The sequence below is a fragment of the Homarus americanus genome, unplaced genomic scaffold (assembly GCF_018991925.1).
Source record: "Homarus americanus isolate GMGI-L3 unplaced genomic scaffold, GMGI_Hamer_2.0 scaffold25483, whole genome shotgun sequence".
Lineage (NCBI taxonomy): Eukaryota > Metazoa > Arthropoda > Malacostraca > Decapoda > Nephropidae > Homarus > Homarus americanus.
Genome location: NW_024726235.1, coordinates 1,792,031 through 1,817,194, shown reverse-complemented (window position 1 = coordinate 1,817,194; position 25,164 = coordinate 1,792,031). Strand labels below are relative to the sequence as shown.

General features: G+C 39.9%; 1 protein-coding gene across 2 annotated transcripts in view; it reads right to left on the bottom strand.

Moving 5' to 3' along the window:
• The window catches only part of LOC121865414, a 46,017-nt gene extending 21,112 nt beyond the window's left edge, over nt 1–24,905 (bottom strand). Inside the window, exons 1-2 of one of the 2 annotated variants that reach the window (XM_042364797.1) lie at nt 24,652–24,905; nt 34–88 (exon numbers count right to left, since the gene is read on the bottom strand). The gene's annotated coding sequence lies outside the window, so the exon portion shown is untranslated. Of the gene's footprint in view, nt 1–33; nt 89–12,391; nt 12,544–24,651 lie in introns of those variants that run through there. The other variant, XM_042364796.1, reaches the window with a different exon arrangement.
• Between the last annotated feature and the right edge of the window lie 259 nt (nt 24,906–25,164).

The following is a 25,164-nucleotide window of genomic DNA, read 5'->3' as shown; positions in this document are numbered from 1 at the left end:
CATAATATATCAATGAGAACTTTCGTCACTTACCATCAACAACACATCCACACAGCAGCCTCCTGGACAGCTCAATCGTGATCTGCCTCTGTGGGATAAGAGACATTACTTAGTTTGCTGTAGAAACCATTAACTTTGTGTTTATACGGCCGACACGCATTGAACAAAGTAGTAGTAATAGTAGTAGTAGTAAGAAGAAGAACAACAACAACTAGAACAAAAATAAGAAGAACAAGAACAATCATAATAATAATAATAATAATTCAAAATACAACGAATGAGAAATAAAAAACAAGAAGATTAATACCCTTATCATTCTTGCTACTATACGATAATAAGAACAAGAGTGTGTAGCAAGACGTCACTATAACAGGAAGAGGTGGGGGAGGGCTAACAGAGAGGGGTGGAGGAGGGCTAACAGAGAGGGGTGGAGGAGGGCTAACAGAGAGGGGTGGAGGAGGGCTAACAGAGGGGTGGGGGGAGGGCTAACAGAGAGGGGTGGGGGAGGGCTAACAGAGAGGGTGGGGAGGGCTAACAGAGAGGGGAGGGGAGGGGCTAACAGAGAGGAGTGGGGGAGGGCTAACAGAGGGAGGAGGGCTAACAGAGAGAGATGGGGTGGGCTAACAGAGAGAGGGGTGGAGAGGGGCTAACAGAGAGGTGGAGGCTAACAGGGGGTGGGGGAGGGCTAACAGAGAGATGGGGGAGGGCTAACAGAGAGGGGTGGGGAGGGCTAACAGAGAGAGGTGGGGGAGGGGCTAACAGAGAGAGATGGGGAGGGCTACAGAGAGGGTGGGGGAGGGCTAACAGAGAGAGATGGGGAGGCTAACAGCTAACAGAGAGGGGTGGGGGAGGGGGGCTAACAGAGAGTGGGGGAGGGCTAACAGAGAGAGGGTGGGAGGGCTAACAGAGAGAGGTGGGGGAGGGCTAACAGAGAGAGATGGGGAGGGCTACCAGAGATGGGTGGGGGGGACAGAGAGGTGGGGGCTAACAGAGAGAGGTGGGGGGGCTAACAGAGAGGGGTGGGGGAGGGCTAACAGAGAGTGGGGAGGGCTAACAGAGAGAGTGGGGAGGGCTACCAGAGATGGGTGGGGGAGGGCTAACAGAGAGAGGGGGTGGAGAAAGGGCTAACAGGGAGAGGAGTGGGGGGGAGGGCTAACAGAGAGAGAGAGGGGAGGGCTAACAGAGAGAGATGGGAGGGAGGGGCTAACAACAGCTCAGGTGCAACACAGGTGGTCCAGCTGGGGTTGGTAGTGGTGGGGCTGATAAATAATAAAATGCCATGCCCTTCACCCTGTGTGTGTGTGTGTGTGTTACGTTTGTGCATGTGCATGTAACCTTTGTGTGGGTGTATATACGTTGCATATGATCCAACGTTCATCAAGAATGCCAACAGGTGTGAGCGTGTGTGTGTGTGTACAGGTGTGGCCCAGTATACGTGCATATACCTGTAATTACTACCAGGTGGCAGCAGGTACGTGTGCATATTACTAAACAACACGCTCCTCCAACGCGTCGCTACGCATGAGTCACACACACACACACACACATTTTTTTACGCATTTGCACGGCGTCAGATGAGCAACTGACACAAATAGACATGGAAGGGTAGGGAGGAAGAAAAGAGGGGGTGGGGGGGGGGCAGGAAGGGAGAGGGGTAGTTGACCTTGAAGTGACAACCGAAAGTCATTACGGCTTACTACCCCAATGAGTTGAGCCTTATGCCCCCCCTTACGCTAAAAGACCACGTGAAGAATAGATAGATAGATAGATCAACAGACATGAGGAACGTCAACTAGTAATAGACAGGAGAGCCTCAAACCGGAACACAAGAGCCCTGTTACTCAGAGGTCAGGAGGCCAAGGGGAAAAAATTAATCTGTTTATTTATAGGACAACATTTTAAAATTCCCCAAACTAAGAAATTAACAAAAGTCAACAGCATTTGTACACGTAAATTGTGTTTTGTTTTTTATCACCAGAGTATTAAAGCAACAAAAAATAACGGATTATGCACACGTTAATTGTTTTTCTTTTACTCTTATCACAGAAGTATTAAAAAAAAGAGTTTAATGGCGAACGTAGGTATGAAGCAACAAACAAACTGACAGTGACGAATAAATCAATATACTCCCCCACCACCCACCCACCCCCAGGTGATATAGGTAGTGCTGGGGGGTGAGAGAGGAAGGAACTGAGGGAGGGAGAGAGGGCGGGAGGGAGGGGAGGGGGAAGGAGAGGTCAAGAACTCCACGGACAATGAGATGATTATTTCACATACATCTTTGATTCAACCTCGTCTTCACAGAGGTTCATAGTGTGTGTGTGTGTGTGTGTGTAAAGAAGACATTTATACAGCTGTAGTGTATCCAGGAGGCTAAAAATCAGTGTCATTCCAATTTCAAACCTCCTAAAAATTATACAAAGATTCAAGTGTGTTGGGGGGATATTCATAAATCTCTCCAACACAATAGATTTTTTTTTTTGTGGGAGGAAAGGGGGAGGAATGAGGGTGATTTGAAGGACCATAAGCACACAATAAATGTCTTCCTAACACACACTCCCACACATGTCCTCCCCCCCCCCCAAAAAAAGTCACTGCACAGGAAACTTGATTTAGATTTACTTTAACAATTAAATACATAAACATTAACAGAAACATTCTACATAAAGGCCTCAAGAATTTTATTATTTCTACTCAAGGGGTTAACACTTACGTCATTGTACTTAAGAGGTTAAACCATCGTACTCAAGGGGTTGTCATCATATTCACACTGTATTCATTGGGTTGACACATCTTACTCATAGGTTCATTCATTCACTCGTGAGGTTAGCCACCGCACTGGGGGGTGACGAACACATTCTCTTCTTAACATATAAAAACAAAGAATAAATTACATACAATGACAACGAGGAGGAAAATAATGTCGACTTAGTTGATTTAATCCTGCAATGTTGATGTTGTTGTTGTTGTTGTTGTTGTTGTGGTGGTGGTGGTGGTGTTTTGATGCATTTGCTGGTGTATTTGAGAGAGAGAGAGAGAGAGAGACTTTAATTAATTCATAAATATTGACCGCATAGGCTAGAGGCGTCACACCCCCCTATTACAAGATGGCAGGTATAACAAGGTCGAGCAATTAGCACCACGCGATCCTGTGATTCGTCGGCCGCTATATATGGATTTGATGACAGCTACACTAAACTACCTAACCTAACCTAAGCTAACCTAAGCTTGCCTACCCTCGGGATCAACCTACAGTACGGCGATACGTGGTGACTTACATGATATATATATATATATATATATATATATATATATATATATATATATATATATATATATATATATATATATATATATATATATATATATATATATATATATATATATATATTAACTCTACGGGGAGAAAGAGTAGGCGTGAATAATCTTTAAAAAATTTCGTTAATCAGAAAATAAAATCAGATCTTTTTTTTCCGCTTCAGAATTTCTCGTTATGAAAAAAACTTACTTCTGGCAGATCTAAATGAATATCAATTGATCTAAAAAAAATCTCTCCATAATGACCTTCTTTCACCTAACAAATAATAGAATCAAATCATCTGTTTACTCCACTACTGTCATCTTTCTCGCTGAGCTTTTGTTTTGTTTTTTGCCTCCAGCGTTCTGTGTGGTCAGTTTGCTTGTCCCTGTGATAACATTTGCGGATAAATAAATAAACGAGGCTGGCACAAGTAGTAGGAGTGTCGCCCCTTCCCTCCTCCCCCAATGCGCCACACCAAAGTCCCCATAAGCCATAACTCTGAACAAGTAATGACAAAATTATTGAGGTCAGTTAAAATCTACCGTCATATGTTCAACGTATCGTGTTCACAACTCCCACACGTTTGTACGCACGGATGCATATAAACAGACGGACGCACGTAGGAACACACGGGCACACAAGTGCATTCAACGACGTAGAACTGGGCCAAACGACGTACATTTCAATCCACATATCAACATGCAGACGCGCAGCTAGACGCAAGGACACACAGACAGAACCAAGGATATGACGATGGACACACGGACGTATAACATCACCTTCCTGGGGCGTCAGAGGACAATAAATAAACATATACCGGTAAGGCGACCAATACTATAGAGTACATAGTGTGTTCCCGTCACCACCTCTTAACCTGTAATTAACGCCAGCATAAATCAAGTCTCACCGGGTGCTCAATGGACGCAAGGAGGTGAAGGGCTAATCCGAGGTCATGATTGGTTGACCTGTGATTTGCTAACCCAGTCTAGAGGGGACATGACTGGTTAAATGTTCTGAGAGGGCTTGGCAAGTGATTAGGCAGTCCTAGACCGTGATTGGTGGACCACAAGGTGATAACGTCCCACGCCATAAAACACGCCAGGAAGGTCAATTAGGCGATACGGACAACAACAGTAAGGGGGAGAAGACAAGGAAGGGGGAGGGGGGGAAGGGGAAGAGGGAGGTGGGAAGGGGAAGAGGGAGGTGGGAAAGGGAAGAGGGAGGGGAGGAGGGGAAGGGGGAGACGGAGGGAATGGGTTAAGCAACAATGGTGGGAATAAATCAAGGCAGAGTGAGGGGAGTGAAAGTGAGAGGGTATGAGAAAAGAGTAAGAGGGGGAGAGAGAAAAGGAAGGGGAGGTAGGAGAGAGAAAGGGAGATAGAAGGAGAGGGGATAAAGATATGAGTGAGAAAGGGGAAAGAGATTGGAAAGGAAGAGGAAGGGGAGATGAGGGAGGTAAGTAGAGAAAGAATGAGGGAATGGGGAGGGGGTGAAGGAGGAAATGAGGGAATAAGAGAGAGAGAGGGCGAGGAAGGAAGGAAATGGGGAGAATGAAAAACAGAGAAGAATGAGACAGAGAGAAGGAAGGAAGGAAGGAAGGAAGTGGAAAAATGAGAGGCATGAGGTAAAAATAAAACCAATGAGAGAAAGAGAAAACAAGTACTGGCTAACAAAAAAACAAAAAGAGAAAGACAAACAAAAGAACACATAAAGAGACAGACAGCTAGACAGAGTATAACCAAAAGAAGGAATTTCCACATTAGAATTCCTTGTTGAGCCTGGACAGAAAACACGCCACTTCCACGCCCTCCCCCCTCCCCATTACTCATACACACCACCCCACCTCCTCCCTCCCAAGAGAAGCATACCACACACACACACACACACACACACACACACACACACACACACACACACACACACACACACACACACATAAGCAGCTAAGCAACAAAATAATTATACATCCTATAATAAATACCAAACAAAAACACAACAAAGTACAAAACAAAAACAAACAAAAAACAAAAATACCTAATACAATAGAACAGTACCCAAACAATACCACAAACAATAGACGACACAAAAACACAAACAAGACAATTACTGAAGCCTCATCATCACCACGAAGCCTTAATTACTGCCTTTGTAAAAATTAAAGCACCATTGAACTCCTAATGAATGCAATTACCAGGCGCTTGTGATTTTTGTTAATGAATCCAAAAGAAGTTGATTATTTCACGAACGCCATCGAATTTTGAAGCATTAGCGATGGCTTTAGAAAACTGAATAACAATCTGATAATATTAATAATAGTGATGGTGATAAAATAACAACAACTACTACTACTACTACTACTACTACTACTACTACTATACTATACTATTACGTTTACTTCTACTGCTGCCGCTACTACTACTAATGCCTCTACTACAACTACTATAATAATAATAATAATAATAATCACTAGCTCTTGCGCCTTGGCCTTGTAATTTACCGACACCAAAACAGCCTTCCTTGCCTATCCTCATCCTTGCCAAACACCCAATCTTTACACACACCCCTTGAACCACCCCCACCACCCCTTCACCTCACACCCACAGGCAGTACTTGAGTATTCATGAAGTTTGAGTGACTCACCAACAAGAGATTAGTACAGGCGGACCTCATGAGTGTCCAGCGGCCTTTAATATCAAGACCCAGCCACGATAACCACCTGAATTAAGTCCGTAATATTGTACGTCCAATCGAGCTGAGTTGGGCGTGAAGGGGAGGAGGGGGGAGGGAGGGAGAGAGAAGGGAGGGAGAATGGGGGAGAAGGGGGCAAAAAAAGTCTCATGGCTAAATTATGAAAGGTGGTGAAGTGTAATCAAGAGTATACCAGGTAAAAGGTGTGGAGGGTTTTTTTCACAGTACAATTCCATAAATATTGATCGACCAGGAACGGATTGGAGTGGGGTAGGTGACGGTTGGAAGGGAGGGGAAGAGAGGGGGGGACGAGGGGAGGGGGTTAATCTTCGAGTGGGATAAGGAAGGAAGGAAGGGAGGAAAGGAAGGAGAGAGAGAGACAATGTGTATGTAGGGACGATAGGCGGAAGGTGAAGGAATTGGGGAAGTAAAGTATAGGTGGGGAGAGGTAGAGGAAGTAGGAGGAAAGGAGAGAGGAAAGGGAGGGCAGGAAGAGTGGCAGTGAGTTAGGGGAAGGTAAAAGGGAGAGGGGGGGAAGGGACGCGGTTAAGGGAAGATATGTGGGGTAGACGGTAGATGTAGGGGAGCTTGGGTAATCTGTGTGGGGGAAGGTAAGAGAGTTGGGGGGAACAGTGGTTGGGAGTAACAAAGAAACGAAGGGAGGTTAACTGTTGTTTATGGGGAGAGGAAGGTAGGGAGGGTATGTGTACAAGATAGGGAGGGTATGTAGAGAGGGAGGTAGGGAGGGCGGGTATGAAAGCATCTAATCGTTTAAATATATATATATATATATATATATATATATATATATATATATATATATATATATATATATATATATATATATATATATATATCCCCAAATAACATCGTAAATTACTACTTGAAACTGTACCCTAATTGCTTTAGAGTACACACAAAAATACACGGGACAAACAAACACAATTTTAACAATGGGGAAGCGCATACAGTACTGAATCCTCGACACAAACGTCAACAGAGGAGTGTACAGTACAAGTAGAAGCATCAACACACACACACAACATTCAAAGATTGTACCAAAATTTACTCCGAAACTCTTAACGTACTCCTGATTACCTATATGGCCATGTTCCTTTGTTGTATGTATGTATGTATGTATGTATGTATGTATGTATTTCTCTTTGTGTTTCTACCGCATGTTGCTATGTGATCGTTTGCGAATCGATCATTCGATATGTATTACCGCATATTCCTTTACCACTGCTCCTCCGTAGACAATTTGTGTTTGTGTGTCCCTGCGCCGACGTGTAGTAATAACCCCTACTGTGAGCTGGTCGTTAATGCGTCATTGAGTGAGTGAGTGAGTGAGTGTGTGTGTGTGTGTGTGTGTGTGTGTGTGTGTGTGTGTGTGTGTGTGTGTGTGTGTGTGTGTGTGTGTGTGTGTGTGTGTGTGTCTATCACTGTTTACGTGTTGGTATTCCCCGTGCGTTTCTCTATTGATGTCTTTCTATTCGAGCATATTTCTATTTACCAATGTTCGTCTTAGTTTTCCCTCCCTCAGTTCATCTATTTTCCCTTTTTTTTCCTTTTCCAATCCTTTATTTATCCACAAGACATACACAGACAGACATCCAAGTGGTTACTCTGTCGTGTAGGTAATGGTGAAGTATATACAACCTGCATCCAGTGATTCGAGGAACACCCAATGACACCCGCTGCACCACCACCACCACGCTGTATACACGTCTGGCTGGAGAACCAAATTATAAAGGGACAGAAATGTGTTCCGGGAAGAGCTATGATTTGCCAGCCAGTTATAACGTTCATACATTAAAACACAAATGACTAAGTTATAAATCACATACACACACACATATTATCTCAAGCTCCACTGACACATTCTCTACCCGGCAGTGAACAGAAACGTGAACATAATAATACACAGTAAACATGTAAGAGAAGTGAACACATAAGTATGAACACCAAACAAAACTCTTTCTCATTATCTCATTGTTCTCAAGTACTTCCACACGTGCCTGGGTTGGGTTGGGTTAGGTTAAAAAATAAGTATATCTTCCAAAAAATTTCTTATATCTTATCATGGTATTGAAATTTAGAATATATAATAAGGCTGAGTAAGAATTGTGTTAAACCCCCCTTTAAAAAAAAATCCCTCACGTGCAAATAACATTAGTCAGTCAGGCCGAGAAAGGTAGACTAAAAAGCTGACTAGACTACACGCAACCCAAAAATGTTTCACCAACCAGTCTGGCCTTAACGACAGCCTTAGAAGTTATGGCTTGCTGTCTCTTTATCTAATATATAAATAAAAATTCCTTCATGCACTTGGCCTCATGACTAAGATCACAATCGTTTGCTCAACCCAAGTAAAGAATGCGACATATTCACATGACGTTAGTGGTTATATAAATCCTACCAAGAAATTAAGATTATGGTAAAACAGAATTTAGCGGTAAAATGTCACCATATCGTGCTTAACTACACAATCTACCAAAACAGTGAGGCTTGGTCATTTACAATAACTGAAAGCGTATAAATGAATTCACCTCCAGAACACAGTTAGACGTCATTCGCAGGTGCTGACACTGTGCACTTATTTCTTCACCCACTTTACTAAACCATAAAATAAAACATAAAATTACAACAATAAAACATAAAATCACCTTGAAACACGACGGCGACCTTCCTCAAACTCACAACACGAACACAACTATATCACAACCTACCAGTGCCCGAGACAGACAAACATACACTCAGTACACTCTTGACAGCTCGAATACTTTACCACCTACAGTACAATATTGAGCGACGACGATACGGGAGTAATGAGTGACCTTAAACTGCGGCCTTGAGCTAGAAAGTGAACAACGAGAATTATGGAGCATGTCTCTCTCTCTCTCTCTCTCTCTCTCTCTCTCTCTCTCTCTCTGTCGGGTAAGTATATCATGTTTTATATATCATGTCAAACGGCCACTAGGGCTATAGTGAGAAAGTTAAACACTAGAATGTGAAGGACAAGTAAGATGATGGATTAAATGAACGGAAGGAGATATGATTATTATCTAGTTGTCTTTGGCAAGGACTGAAAGAGGGGATGTTGATAATAATAATAATAATAATAATAATAATAATAATAATAATAATAATAATAATAATAATAATAATAATAATAATAATAATAATAATAATAATAATAATAATAATAATAACAGCAGAGGGTTAGAATCAAGAGCAATAACAATCATAACGTTGACACTAATGGAGAGAAAACAACTCAGTGCATGGACTATGAACCCTCCTTACCTACTTCATAAAGTGAAGGTGAATGTACATGGTAATTAAGTTAGCTCGTATGTGACCTTGACCTTTGAGTGACCTTTCTATCGACCGAGTTGTAACTAGTTAAGAAGAATATTAGAAAATGAGTAGAAAGATAACATGATACAGTATTATTAAAGTGAAGATACCAGGCGGAAGTTTCTATCCTGTTTTTTGTAATACTTGTTCGTGCTGCACCCGAAAATGCCTTTCTAGTTTAAACTACTAGTTGTTAGGTCTGCTTAAACCCAGTGAAAATTAGCCATTTACATTTAGTGCCGAGAATTCACGAATTGATTACCCACCTTGGCTCAGTTTTATATGTTCTTATTTATTAACAGATATGATAAATTTATTCTGTTTTGGGCTGCCAGAAACAGTAAGAGTTATTCCCCATTACCTGATACTACGTACATGAAACGTTTCTTACTATAAATACAATTAAACAAGCGGGGTTCATGTGCATAAAAAACACCTGGATATTATTTTTTTAACATTCTCAATAAAATATTCAGGTGAGAGTAACTTTCAAATCACGTGGTGGTGAAGGATCAGAAATTGGACATTAAAGATAACTTTTCTACTATGAGCTTTCATCATGTTCTCGGTCATCCTGGAAATATAATATGACTTTACGGTGAGGGAAAGTCTCCAATAAATACCTTGACAGTCTTAAATCAATGAGGTTAAATTTACACACGCTTCTATTTACTGGTAGAATACGGTATCAATTTGTAATAACATCTCTCTTAATGTTAGAAAATCAGTGAGTACTCGTTCTGTTTTAACACAAAGGGAATAACTCTTACTGTTTCTGGCAGCCAAAACCAGAATATATTTATCATATATGTTAATAAATAAGAAAACAATATAAAACTGAGTCAAGGTGGGTAATCAATTCGTGACTTCTCGGCACTAACTGTCAAAGGTGAATTAACAGGTTTTTGTTTACTTAAGCTTCTCCATCTACCTGCATGCTTATCAACTTAAATATATCTAAAAACAATTAAATCCGTTGATCTCTTTCCACCGACTTACAGTTCTCCCTTACTCTCACTCCAACCAGTCCTGAAGACAGTAGCACGCATACGAGTTGTTGTTTTAATCCTGAGCTGTCGATTTTTAAATCATTATTATCAGCGTGTCGTTTGGGGCGAGATTTAACCAAAAAAAATTACATTTTACATTGCATGTAATTACAAACGCTATCTCATATAATATAGGAAAATTACTTAATTATCCTGGGCGAGCTTTTTCATGGATATAAAACGGGAAAAATAAGGTACAAAACAACACATATTACGTCGACTGATAGAAATGAAAAATCTGAAGTATGAAGTGATGATCTTTCACAAATTTACACTGCACGGAGGCATTCGCCCACACCCTAACTTAGCAAGTCAACTGGTCCTCCAACACTGCATAGCTACGGCAATATCCCCCCCCCCCTCCCTCTGTCTACATTTCACACTCGGTGATAATCAACCCCTTGGTTCTGATCTATGACTCAGTGTAAAATTGTGACTCAGCTAAAGAATGCCAAGGTAGATCAATCCACCCACCTCTCTTGACATCGATCAATCCCTCTAGCACAGTTGATCCAACATCAACCACAATATTTAAATAGCTCCTGGTATTAACATGCAGACAGTAATGACAAATGGCTGCTTGTAAGACAACGACTGTAACGAATTCATGGAAGATGACGAACCGAATGAACTTTACCAAATCTACAGATCTTAGGTTATATTTTGGCATAGGTTTGGTCAGTTTGGTTCCAGTCATCTTTCATAAATGGTTTAATGCTGTAGCCTCAACAACAGTCATTTGAAAACAAGAGTTCGTCTCTGTTCTTCGTATGGGAACGTTACTCCTAATTCTGATTAAGATCTTTTTAATAACACCATTACCTACTCCTGCAAAATTAAATACAATACTACCACTCAGTATTATCATAAAAAAGAAGTACACTTAACATAAAGTCTACGCAAGGAAAGTTAAATATTACCTCAATACAGTATCAATTACGTTCATAGTCCTTCGAGACTCGGTAAATCAGTTTGAACAAAGGTGATAATTAGCTTGCACGTGTTAGGATGTTAATGTGTGAAATATGTAAGCTACCACAGTTGAGTATTACGGTGGGCAATAAATATAAGTGAGGGAGGTACCGTAATTACGACAGTTGAGTGAAATCATTAACATAGATGAGTAAGATATGCAACACAGGTGAGGGAGGTAAATTATGCAGGTGGCTAAGCCGCAGGTAATTAACACAGATGAAGGGGCCTAACACAGGTGAGGGAGATGATTAATATTGCCAAGGGGAGTAATTAACGCAGGTGAAGGAAGTCCCTAGCACGACACACTTGAAATAGTTCCCACGAGGCAGATAGGAAGCTAACAAGGGCTACAACGTAAAGTTAAAACACATACGGTAAAGAAAATATGGGACAATGCGGACCCCTAACCACACCAATTAACGGTATTAATTTTTAGAAAAATTTTCGCGTTTCCAATTTACCCAGTTGATGATTACTTTAATTTGATCTGATCCAAATGGTGAGAAATCCAACTTAACACAAGCGATGCGAGTTCTCACTTAATCCAAATGACCCAAATTGTGGTAATTAAAGTTTAATCCAACGTGTGGGGAATTAGAGCCTAATATATTCTATACTGTGGGAAATTTTAACCTGATACAACTTGTAGGGAATTATAACCTAACCTAATTCTGGGAAGACTCTACCCAAACGCAAACTGAGGAGAATTCTATAATGATGCCAGGACACGTTACATCACGTCATTATCACATGTAAAATTTAAATCTATTACATATGCTTTTAATCACAATCACCAAATACCACCCATGCTCTTCATTCACAACAAAGTCTAATACGACTTTCCATGAATAGTTTAATCACCTTTATATCTCATTAGTTATCAGCTATACATCAAGCAGCATTTACCACGTTCACAAGATGTTCGAGGTCATGCCCCTGACAACACACGGTAACATACCACAGCATTTTTTTACAGGTGTAGTTTATATCGTATCCATTAGAAAAAAAATACACTCACGCTATGCAAGGTTTTAACAATTTCCTGTGGTGTCTTATTTCCCGTCGTGTTATAATTCCGCAGAGGCGAAATTAGATCCGTGATGGTAACTGGGAAGCATCAAAATGTCACAAAAGCCGTGTCAAGATCCGCGTGTGTCTTCTCCCTACTGTTTCTCATTTCACTGTGGAATTCGCGGCTACCACGGTCCCGGATGATACCCTGGGTGCCATCTGTGGATATTTACGCATATTTTCTATGAATTGATCGAAATACCATTGGCACATCACCATACATATCATGTTTACTGAAATGTATAATACACACCAAGATGTATTTCAGAATGTACTTTCAATCTTATAAAAGTAATTCCATTTTAAAAATAAATACGATATAATAATATGCCGTTTGGTAGCTCGACGAGCCTGAGCTGAACAGCATGAGTGGCATGTGTTGCGCTGGAATACGATAGGAAAAGTGGTCAATCACATTGTATTGTGTGTAAACTCGGAACGTTCGATGGAAGGCACTAATAGTTTCACTGTAAGTTAGAATACAACGTACTGAGAGACCCAAACCATTGTAGGAAATTTGTCAATGAATTCAATTTGCGCTCTTCCTGGAAACATTGTAGGCGCGCCTCACCATGGTAACTGAAGCGTCAGGAATGCAGCCCCCCACCCCCTAAAAAAAAAAGGATTAATTCGTGGGTCCATAAGGAAGTAAAAAAATCAGTTGTGATTCTAAATGTATGTGTTCTTGTTTTGAATATCTTTACAGTCTCTTCGTGTGATTCTAAATGAGTTAGAAATACTACACAAAGTTGTTAGGACTAGGGAAGGAGATTCACCCCCCTCTCCCTCATCCTGCCTTGCCCGCCCTCATCAAAATTTAAATGGCAGGAAATTATTTTCATGAGAATATGAATGCGTCATATATTCATTCCTTATATAAATTCTACATAGAAATGGAACACAGGCAAGCAGGATTTCAATGTAGTATTACAGATTACATATCGTAATGCTTTCCAGTATCCGAGTATCATCATGAAGGACATTCGCGACTGATGTTTATCTATTAAAGGTTACTTTAAAAGCTAGATTGGTTAGGTCAATTTCAATACAGCTGTAGGTTGTGTGCATTTTCGTTTCCATTTATCTATTTAATAGATTGTAAATAACGTTTTTACAGCTTCGTCCTGGTGTTAGTCTCAAAAAAAACCTAACCGACAACCGGACAAATATCTACAGCCTAAAATAAAATAAAGTACACTAAAGTAAAATGATTGCGTTATCTTACAGCCATAATAAAATTATAAATAGGTCCCCCATATAATCCTCCATTTTCATTTATTGCAACAAAGAAAATGGACGTAAATAAACAGTTTACGAGTGAGTTTAAATGGTATACTTAACAACTTTGAATGAAATTAAATGCGGGAGTTGCATGACTTTGAATGAGTTTAAAGGGGTAGCCGTAGAATTAAAGAGACAAACCAAATATCAAAGTACATATATAATAACAATAATAATAATAATATAGGTCATTTGCGAGGGAAACGTCATAGAAGTCTTAAAATTGTCTGAACTATTGAAGGCTAAGATAAAATTATCGAGTTTCGGTTGACGGCAATAATAATAATAATAATAATAATAATAATGATGATAATAATAATATTATTATTATTATTATTATTATTATTATAATTATTATTATTATTAACTATGCAAAGCATAATTATCATGTAGTTAATTCGCGAGTTATATTAAAGAAATTAACCTCAGCAATAAAAAAATTAATAAAAGTTCAAATAGTAGACCTTCAGTCATTCTTTGCAAAATGTACTTTACGTTACAGACTACTGTATTAACAAACATTTATGAGAATAAATGGATTTCGGGATTGTTAGGAACCTTAGTATATTGGTTGAATTACGTTACGTTAGGATAAGTTAAGATTGGGTTAGGTTGTGTTAGGTTCCACTCCTATTGCACAAGTGATGTGTTTCTATTCCATTAAATTCATTTTTAAGCAAATAAAAACACTTATCACGAGGCTAACGAGCCAATTAGTGGCGAAGGATAAAAAAAAGTAAAAGACAACATACATAACTTATGTTTACGCCTTAATCATATTTGTAAAATAACAGCCTATTTTAATGACTAATTTTAAGCACATCATCAGTTGGATATACAGAACAACTTACACACCTAACCCAGAGAACGCTTACATGACATCTAATATAGTTATCCGTGTCTACCACATTTTCTTAGACGCACGAAACGCCATTTAATCGTTAACTTAAATATTCTGCTGAAAAACTTTCCTGCACTATTGAAATGAATATAAAGCATTAAAAACATTAGCATTCATCAGACGTCAGGCAATCTTTATCTTATTGACTTTGAAGACACAATAAAGGGATCATTGAATACGTGGAGGAATTTGTGAAATCATTTTGATTTATGAAAGTACAATAACTATGCACTGTTAAACCTTCAAAGCATTAATACAAACGAACAATTATCGAGTGATAATAGATATAAAAGATAAATGATGATAACTGTGTGCATAATGGAGATCATCAAGAGAACAGAGACATATAAGCCTTTAGGAAGAGAGAAACTGACGATGAGAGAGAAAGCGTAGAAAGGTATAGAGAAAAAATGTGATGATTATCCGGGTCAATGACATCAAGAGAAAGTCGGGAAAGAGTATAAAGAAAGATAGAGTAGAAACGACACGGTGAGAGACACGAAAAGACAGATTGAGAGATAGAGACAGAAATAGTGAGAAATAAAGCGAGACAGCGTCTATAAGAGATAAAAGAGAAAACGCAATGAGAGAAACTAAGAGAAATTAAAACGAAAGAGAAACATCACGCAAAAACAGAAGAAAGTATAGATGAAATTCTTGGAGGGGAAATAAGTATAAATAAATGTTGGGAAATATATCATGCTTACTGTAGATATATTTGAATATAGGGAGATAAAAGAGAGGCAAAAGAAGAGTCAGACACAGGCAGACAGACATAGAGTGTTTTAAAGGTTAAATTGAAAATAATGATATAAACTGACTTCAAACTATTCACTAGTTAAAATAAGAAGAATGCGAGTCGCGGATATAAAAAGGCCCTTAATAATAATAATAATAATAATAATAATAATAATAATAATAATAATAATAATAATAATAATAATAATAATAATAATAATAATAATAATAATAATAATAATAATACGTCACAAACCCAACTTCTCAGTTATCATTATCATTCGAGCCCCCTCCCCTCTCCTCCGGCACCACAAAAAAATATCAGTAGACAAAATTTAAAAGAAATGTGTCCTTGATGTATAAAAAGATAAAAGATAAAGATAATTCAAATGCGATAAAATTAAGTAAAGCATTATAATATTATAGGGTATAAGTTTGGATATACGGGATTGGTAGAGCCAGATGGTAATTTGGAGAGAAATAATGTTGGTGGTATTATTAGTATTAGTATTTTGTCTGTTTTGACAATTACAACACTAGTACTAAGAAGAAAAAGTTAGTATTTGGTCTGTGTTATGACAATTATAACACGAAGAAATACAAAGACCATTGTATCAAAGACTATAACAAGCAAAACAATATGAAATAGAATACAATAGACGAGGCATTAGTCACAAGGTCTATTATCACACAAGACACGTCATACTGCCTTCCAATAAACAAATGTGAAGAAGACCTTGAAGACACAAGACTGACACTCGTAAACCTCTGAAGTAACTGGTACATCCACGAAATTAAAAAGATACCGGAGGCCCAGGGAGGGACATCTTTATTAGGGCATGTTCCTCAGTAGGAATCGAACAAAATTCTGAAGAAAAGCGTCCGACAGTTTCGTCCGGTAAAAACGAACAAGAAAAATCCGGTTGCATTACTTCAAATTCTGGGCGAGCTGTTCACTCTGCCACGCCGGATTATGACAAACTGCAACGGGTTATTCCTTGTCCTTTTATTTATTTCAGACGAAACTGTCGGACAATTTGCGTCAAGTTAGGTCTGATTCCGAACTCAGTGTGAACGCGCCCTTAGCCTTTATAAGATGATAGCTGGTGTATGTATGGGTAGGCTATATATACTCTTAAAGAACTTATAGGTGTTAAAGTGTAGAAATATATTTGTGACATCAACGGTACGTGAGATTTGATTATATAGAATGATTTGTGTGTGTGTGCCTTACACGATAACCAACATATTACTTTTGTTACAACAAACAGGAAACAACAACACTGGTGGTGGGTTAGGACCAGAATGGCGACGCCCAGCGGTTGTGTATGAGCGGATCCACCATTCTGTAAACAGGAGGAAACAGTATTTATAAACACGTCCATCACCCCGTGGCAGCGTTGTGCCAGGCGACTCTGACGTCACCCCCGCGATCTCAAAAAACGGGGACAAAATAAATGTGTCTGAGAGTTACTGAAAATGAAAATGCTATATTTGTATTCAGTGTTTATCCCTGAAAACGAGGTTACAGCTTACAGGAATCCTATTTTCAAATTACGCGTTTATGGGGACTATATATATGCCAAAAGGAGAGTATAAATTTTCCTGACTACTACTTTACGTTAAATATGTTATTGTGGTTGCATTTGATCCCTCACTAGGGCGTGACCCTTCTGTTCGTCCGCTGTCATTGTCATAAAATGTTACTCATGTCCCGAGATCTATTTCAGTTACGCGGGGGTTTTCTCTTTTTCGTAATTATCGAGGGAAAATGCCCAGGTTTCCTCACACTTGAGAAAGCACACTCGGCTGGCAGCTGCAGACGACGAGATGGGAGGGTGGGGGAGGAGGGGGAGAGTGTCCTGGATCCGCCTTAAGATATGATAAAGACCAAAGTTCAGTGCAGATACCTGGAGCTGATAAAGGCTTTAAGGTCAGGGACGCCGACAACGATTATCAGAAGATAATGAAGTGAACTCATTATGAGACAAGACACTGCAGGAGAAAGTATAGTGGTGCTTCAACCTAATTCTGATAAAACAGTATTTTAGGTGATTTAAATACTTATCAATGACACACCTGCAAAAAATACATTCGCAGACAATTATACAGCAAAGACGAGCAATGTATTATACAACACACACAGCCTATTTTCTAAATTGCTGTAAATTCTATGAAGAACGATTAGATGTATAAGCAGATTTACAAACTACGAAAAGAAATTATATCTTTGACGAACTTTCAACCAATTATTACATAATAACGTAAACCGGTGTGGTGACGGGGTGTGGCAGTGGAGGAGGAACGTGTGGAGGGTGTGCGTGTGGGCCTAACTTGTGCCCCTGACAGCATATCACTATTTGATGGATGTTTTTTTGTCAAGAGACTTAAAAATATAAAATTCCTTGTGATCTTAAGATAATAGATTGTCTTTAATTATACTTATACATTTCTATAATTTTGTATTAATGTTTCTTTTATCTACAGTATGTAGTTTCTCCGTCAGTTAGCTGCTAGGTGTAAGATTACGGTATTGTATCATACACAGTCCTGGAAACAAAAACAGAGGATAAATAGGCGGCTTCAGTGATACAACATGGGTGGAGCTGTGCTTGTGTCGCTTGTGTCAGGTGTGTGTGGGAGGGAGTGAGGGACTTTCTCTCCGCGCATCACCACCATGATCCAGGAAGGTGAGGCGCACCTGAGCGTGCTGGACAACCTGGGTCTAGATTCTTAAAGGTTCGTAAGTCGATTGTTTCCCCCAACTGAAGATGAAACAACACAACAGTTACCGAAGATTCTTAAGAGTAATTTCGAGTCTGTTTCGCCCACTATATTCGTGTTGTAGTGCAGGTTATATGATCTCTGATGTACTCTCATCTCCTGTTTGGGAAAATTTAACGTACGGATTTCTGAGAATGTGTACCCGAGAGACCAACGGTGTTAGTGAGGGCCGCCCTGACAGGTGAAGGGCAACCAGTGTGTCTCTTGTGGGAACAAAGACAGGGAAATATAACGCGTCTCTCCGTTAATTGTGTACAACACCTCCAGTGATCACACAGGGAGTACGGCCACACCAACACGACGCCGGCTTATGACACAGTAAATAAAATAACACGAAATAAAAGGCCCTTAATTGTGTCCGGAATATATGCTTTTGGAGTTTTAAAAAATCACACACACACACATACACACTGGCGTTGGGGGGGATTAATGTTTTATTATGTATACATATTTTGCCCTAATTTCTTGATCTTTTTATAAATCTTTTTTTTTTTTGTCTTCATCTATATTTCCAATGTAGAAAAATCCTTCGTGTCTGGACCACAGCCAAGGGTGGACCCAAGATTCCAAATTTGGGCGGGTTGGGTGAAGGTACAGTCGTTTAAAGTTTCTCGGACCTTTCGCTTAAGATTAGGTGGTGTGAGGGGGCCATCTAACTCCTCACACACACACGCGCGCGCGTAAATTAGAAGATAAATAGAAGCCCAGAGGCACAACACAATGCATTCTGGCCATTTCCATGATAAATTTAATGAGGGGAAATTAAACTTTGATATGAAGTTTGGTAGAGAGATATGTGTTTGCCAAGCCCCCTCGCCCTCGTTTAAATGTGTCTGTCTGTCTGTGTATCTGTATGCGAGATGCGTAGGTGACCTTGGGAGTTGGTGAGGACGTCCAGCTCTTCGCCTTACACAAGGATGTAGGGGAGTGCCCAATAAATATATAAATAAATAAATAAAAATAAAAAAAGTATTACACTATCACGCTCGGCTAATCCAACCAAGGTGATGAATTTAATACATAATCCCAGAATATCATTAGTTGGATTTCATGAAGATTAGGAACCTCCGCAATTTCATCTGATAATTAAACACCCAGACAGTAAATTGGGTGAGTTAGGTTAGGTTTGGTTAGGTTAGGTCAGCACTAAAATTAAATCATCATCATCAACCTTTTGCAGCTATTTTCCATACAACATTGATGATGATGATGATGATGATGATTATTATTAAACACCATAATACCAACCTAACTTAACCTAACCACACCACACCAGAAGAAAATAGCTGGAGTTCCTAACATTCATGAGCTCTATCCAGACTTCTTCATAGAGTTTGGAGGCTGACGACCTATACACTCCTCCTGACGGTGAATAAACCACATAGATTCCTCCTGACAGTGAATAAACTAAAGTGGGTTAATCTGTGGTGTCTCGGAGGACGGGTCACCTGATCAATGTTACGGTTTTTCCAGTTTTATAACACAGTCTTCATATAGAAATTACTCGTTCGGTACTTTATACTTAAATCTGTACATTTACTCAATAATTAAATCTGCAATCATACTGTAAGCTTAAATCTGAACTTGTGCTATATAACTACTGTAAATCTGAACTTGTGCTATATAACTACTGTAAATCTGAACTTGTGCCGTACATGGAAATCTATACTTGTACTCAATGTTTAAATACGTGCTTGTACTCTAAACCTAAACTTTTACCATTATTTGTATATCTGAACATAACTCAAAGCTGTCGTTATAAGAGCAGTGACAAGTAGAGCAGGGACACACACACACACACACACACACACACACACACACACACACACACATCGGCCGGGCGGTTGAGAACACTATTAATACAAACATCACGTGGTTGATAAGTAGTATTTATTACTTAAAAAGTCACGAGTACTGACGACTTTGCGGCGGCGTGAAGTAAGGTCTCTTTTCATCTGTACTCTACTAATTTTTCAATGATAAGAGTAATCTCTCAAAGCCGGATGCTGTAGCAACTGCTCCTGTGGTGGCGTAGTAGTAGTAGTAGTAGTAGTAGTAATAGTAGTAGTAGTAGTTAGTAGTAGTAGTGGTAGTAGTAGTAATGGTGGTGGTGGTAGTAATGATGGTGATGGTAGGTGGTGGTGGTGGTGGTGGTAGTGGTAGTGGTAGTGGTAGTAGTAGTAGTAGTAGTAGTAGTAGTATTAGTAGTAGTAGTAGTAGTAGTAGTAGTAGTAGTAGTAGTAGTTGTGATCATCATATATACCTATGTCTATTACGACTAACTGACCTCCCTTATAGGTCAAGCGAAGGCGATCTTTTTATAAGCCAAATGTTTTTAGTACTGGAGGAAACTGAAATTACCTGGAGAAAATTTGTAATGTTCGGTAAGGTCAAAGTGGACAACACTCTTCTCACATCTGACCTAAGTGGTAATCGAACCCGGATCGCGAAGGTGAGAAACAAGTGAACTACCAAGCCGTATACCCCGATTACTTTTAGCTGTCAGTGGTGGTGGTGGTGGTTGTGATGGTAGCTGGAGTGACAGTGGTGATAGGTGCGGTGGTGTGACGGTGGTTGTAGTGGTGGTGGTGGTGATGGTGATAGTGATGGAGGTGGCGTGAGCTTCTCCTAGCAAGGACACACACACTTATTAGCCTGGGTGAGAGGGAACGAGTTGATCCCCGCCTACGTCATCTCCCCTTAATATTACATAAGGTATATATAGAGACAGCGATACAGTGACGCAGTTATACAACACAATGATACAGCAATACAGCCACACAGTTATACAGCGATACAGTTTGTTCTAAAATTGTACAGTATTTCAGTTGAAAGGAAAGGTACAGTCAGATACAATAAGCTATTAGAACGTCATCACATAAATGTATATCAGCAGGAACTGTAACACTAACCAAGCGTCCCGAAAAAAGGAAGTCCAAGAAAGCGTCGTGGTTGGGTTATTACGAGACAGCGTATATAACGAGAGAACAAACTCCCTTACGTGGATTAAACATTCTTACTCAGTCACTCAAAGCAAGGAGAGATGTAGGCTGACTAATGCAACCAGGAATATAAACATCCTCAGCCCACACGACGAGGCTAAGGTGAGCCCTTCAACTGTATAAACAAGAATTAGGTACAGTACTGCATATCCGGGGACATATGTGAAAGTTAAGTATATACTATAATGAACACTCGCGGAGAAAAGTATTAAACATACATAAATTGATACACATTACTGCTATTTGCTTCAGAACATAATATAGTCGTTACAAAATAAAGAACTTCAAATACATGTTTTGATACTGTATACTGTATGTAAACATTCAAAGAAACAAATGCCTTCACACACACACACACACACACACACACACATGCATGCATATGTGCACAAACTACAAGCACCCAGATACGCATAAGATTGCGAAGCAAAAACTCAGTACGTATCAAGGAGTTGTCCGACCTCACCACAGCTCTCACAGTCGTCCTTGGTCACCCCCAGCCGTCACTCACTTCCTTCATCCTTCTACCGTTACAATTTCTTAAATATAATTAACACAGATACCGTATGAAATTCACCTCCATTTTTAGACTTTAAATTACTAAAAAATAAATAAGTTTTTCCCATTAATAAAACCTTAGTAAAACGATAATGCATTTGTTATCCTATTATCAAGGACTTCCAGAAACTGTCTTGGTATTATGAGTCACAGTCGTAAGTCATCAGAGAAACATGGACACAAGTCTGTTTGGAAGAATCTAATAGGAAGTAAGAAAATAAATCATCATGGGAGATCTTCACCTTAAGCAAGAGACACTGTTGCAAGGGATGAGGAAGTGAAAGGTCATCTTGCAAGGAGAGCGGATCAACATTCAATAGCTGGTGTGAATTAAGTTTCTCGATAGGTTTTAAGAGACAGAAAACAACGAGGGTTACTGTCTACTGTATATGTGTCATTCCACTGAGTGTATTATTTCATGTCATTCCTGAAGGCAGTTTAGTCCGGGTCACTGAGCAGATCAAGTGGAGGGAGGAGGGTGGGGTGGGTGCTAACGAGCCATCAAGAATTAATTACAAAATTTTACCCCATATCAGCGTCAATCAAAGGTGTTGAGGCTGGAGAGGCGGCGAACACATGACACATAGGTTGAGGGTGAACACTTAACACATTGGTTGAGGGTGAACACATAATATATTGGTTGAGGGAGTACACATAACATATTGGTTGAGGGAGTACACATAACACACTGGTTGAGGGTGAACACATAACATATTGGATGAGGGAGTATACATAACACATTGGTTGAGGGTGAACACATAACACATTGGTTGAGGGTGAACACATAACACATTGGTTGAGGGTGAACACATAATATATTGGTTGAGGGAGTACACATAACACATTGGTTGAGGGTGAACACATAATACATTGGTTGAGGGAGTACACATAACACATTGGTTGAGGGTGAACACATAACACATTGGTTGAGGGTGAACACATAATATATTGGTTGAGGGAGTACACATAACACATTGGTTGATTTGGTTGAGAGTGAGCACATAATATATTGGTTGAGGGAGTACACATAACATATTGGTTGAGGGAGTACACATAACATATTGGTTGAGGGAGTACACATAACACATTGGTTGAGGGAGTACACATAACACATAGGTTGAGGGTGAACACATAACATATTGGTTGAGGGTGAACACATAACACATTGGTTGAGGGTGAACACATAACACATTGGTTGAGGGTGAACACATAACATATTGGTTGAGGGGGTACACATAACATATTGGTTGAGGGAGTACACATAACACATTGGTTGAGGGAGTACACATAACACATTGGTTGAGGGAGAACACATAACACATTGGTTGAGGGTGAACACATAACATATTGGTTGAGGGTGAACACATAACACATTGGTTGAGGGTGAACACATAACACATTGGTTGAGGGTGAACACATAACATATTGGTTGAGGGAGTACACATAACACATTGGTTGAGGGTGAACACATAACACATTGGTTGAGGGTGAACACATAACATATTGGTTGAGGGAGTACACATAACACATTGGTTGAGGGAGTACACATAACACATTGGTTGAGGGAGTACACATAACACATAGGTTGAGGGTGATCACAGAATACATAGGTTGAAGGTGAACACATAACACTTAGGTTGAGGGTGAACACATAACACTTAGGTTGAGGGTGATCACAGAATACATAGGTTGAAGGTGAACACATAACACATAGGTTGAGGGTGAACACAGAATACATAGGTTGAGGGTGAACACATAACACTTAGGTTGAGGGTGAACACACAACACATAGGTTGAGGGTGAACACAGAATACATAGGTTGAGGGTGATCACAGAATACGTGAACTGAGTACAGTGTTCTTCCCCTAAACTCCAGCAAGTGTTCGGTGCACACAGATGAACACCCAACGAAGAAACACCAGGACCAAGATGTCCGTGAAGGCATCGCCGGCAGTTCAACACGGAGCCCGGAAGTTCAGCTGAACGGAGTCATGATGTGAGAGCGGCTCCGTGACGCTGCTGGGCGGAGCAAAGATTCATGAGCGAAAAAAAAAAGATTGTCTCAAAAACCTTGGCTCAGCGAGGAAGGGAAGGGAGAAAGGGAAGGACGGATGGAGGTGAGGGGAAATGAAGGGGACATAGAAGGGGAGGAAAGGGGAGAGAAAAAGAAGTTAGAGGAGGGAGAGGAAGGAAAGGGAAAAGGGAGGGAAGGGGAAGGTGAAATGGAGGGAAATATAAGGATGGGGGGAAATAAGGAGTGGGGAAAGAAGGAAGGGAGAATGAACGGGAGAGGAGAAAGAGGAGGGAGGGGAGGGAGGAATGGAGGAAGAAAAATAGGGGAGAGTAACAAGAAAAAAGTCAAGAGGAAAAAATCCATTATGTGTGTGTGTGTGTGAGAGAGAATGTTACTTCATGTGCGTAGTCAGCGTGTGCATTTGTATATACGCCATTAAGGCACGGGAATAAACATAATTTTGCAACGTTGACAAACCGGAAGTTCATGTGACTATGAATGTACTTATGTAGCAAATCCTTCGTCTGTTATGTCATATTGTCTCACAAAATGGTTTAGGATACATTCTGGAGAGAGTATACGTATGTGTTAGCGTGTGTATGTAAAGCTGAAAGCGGGATATAAACAAACATATCACCAAAGCTCCCGACAAGAACTAATGGTCCAACTTTAGTGAAACTTACTCCCAGAGAGACAACTACTTCATGCCCAGGGTACCTCTAGTCGACCTAAGTCTGAAGACGTATACCCTACTTACATGCCAGTATACTGTATCCGCACAGCACCTAACGGGATGTCAGACCTATGAGACCCACTTTCATTTTCGTAAGTATCACCGTACCTTATATGTAAACAAGAAAAGTGCAGTCGTTGATACCTGTATAAAAAAAATAAAGTCAAGGACAAAAAATAGGTGAAATTTTGTTTACCTCTACTTTCTGCAGGTGTTTACGACTCGTCCACAGCGATAAGTTACGCCATGATGCCATTCGCTGAAGTCGTTTGTTGGAATGTCCTCAGCGCTCCATATAATAAAACCAATCACTGAAATATAAGTCCGAGTTTAACAAGAATGAACTACTGACCAATGTCATCCGAGCCTAAACTTCATTATGACCAGTATATATCGCAGTGGTTGTTTTGCTAAAATCAGTGCTGGTTGCAGTTTTGGTATTTTAGTTTCGGTCATCTGGGAAATCTTAGGAATTTAACCCCCAACAGAAAGGGAGGGTCGAGGGGCCAAGCCCCCTCTGTTCGGTTAGATATAATTCTTGGGTTAAGTGACTAGGTTAGGTTGGTTTGGTTGGATATCTAAATACAGTGATGATCAAAACTGAAATTTTACCGCAATTTTCACCAAAGCTACGAAACCAGTGCCTTCTTGCCGTGACCTTAGTAAATTCAAGGGTAATCTTTTCAAATTTCTAACACGATCATGGAAA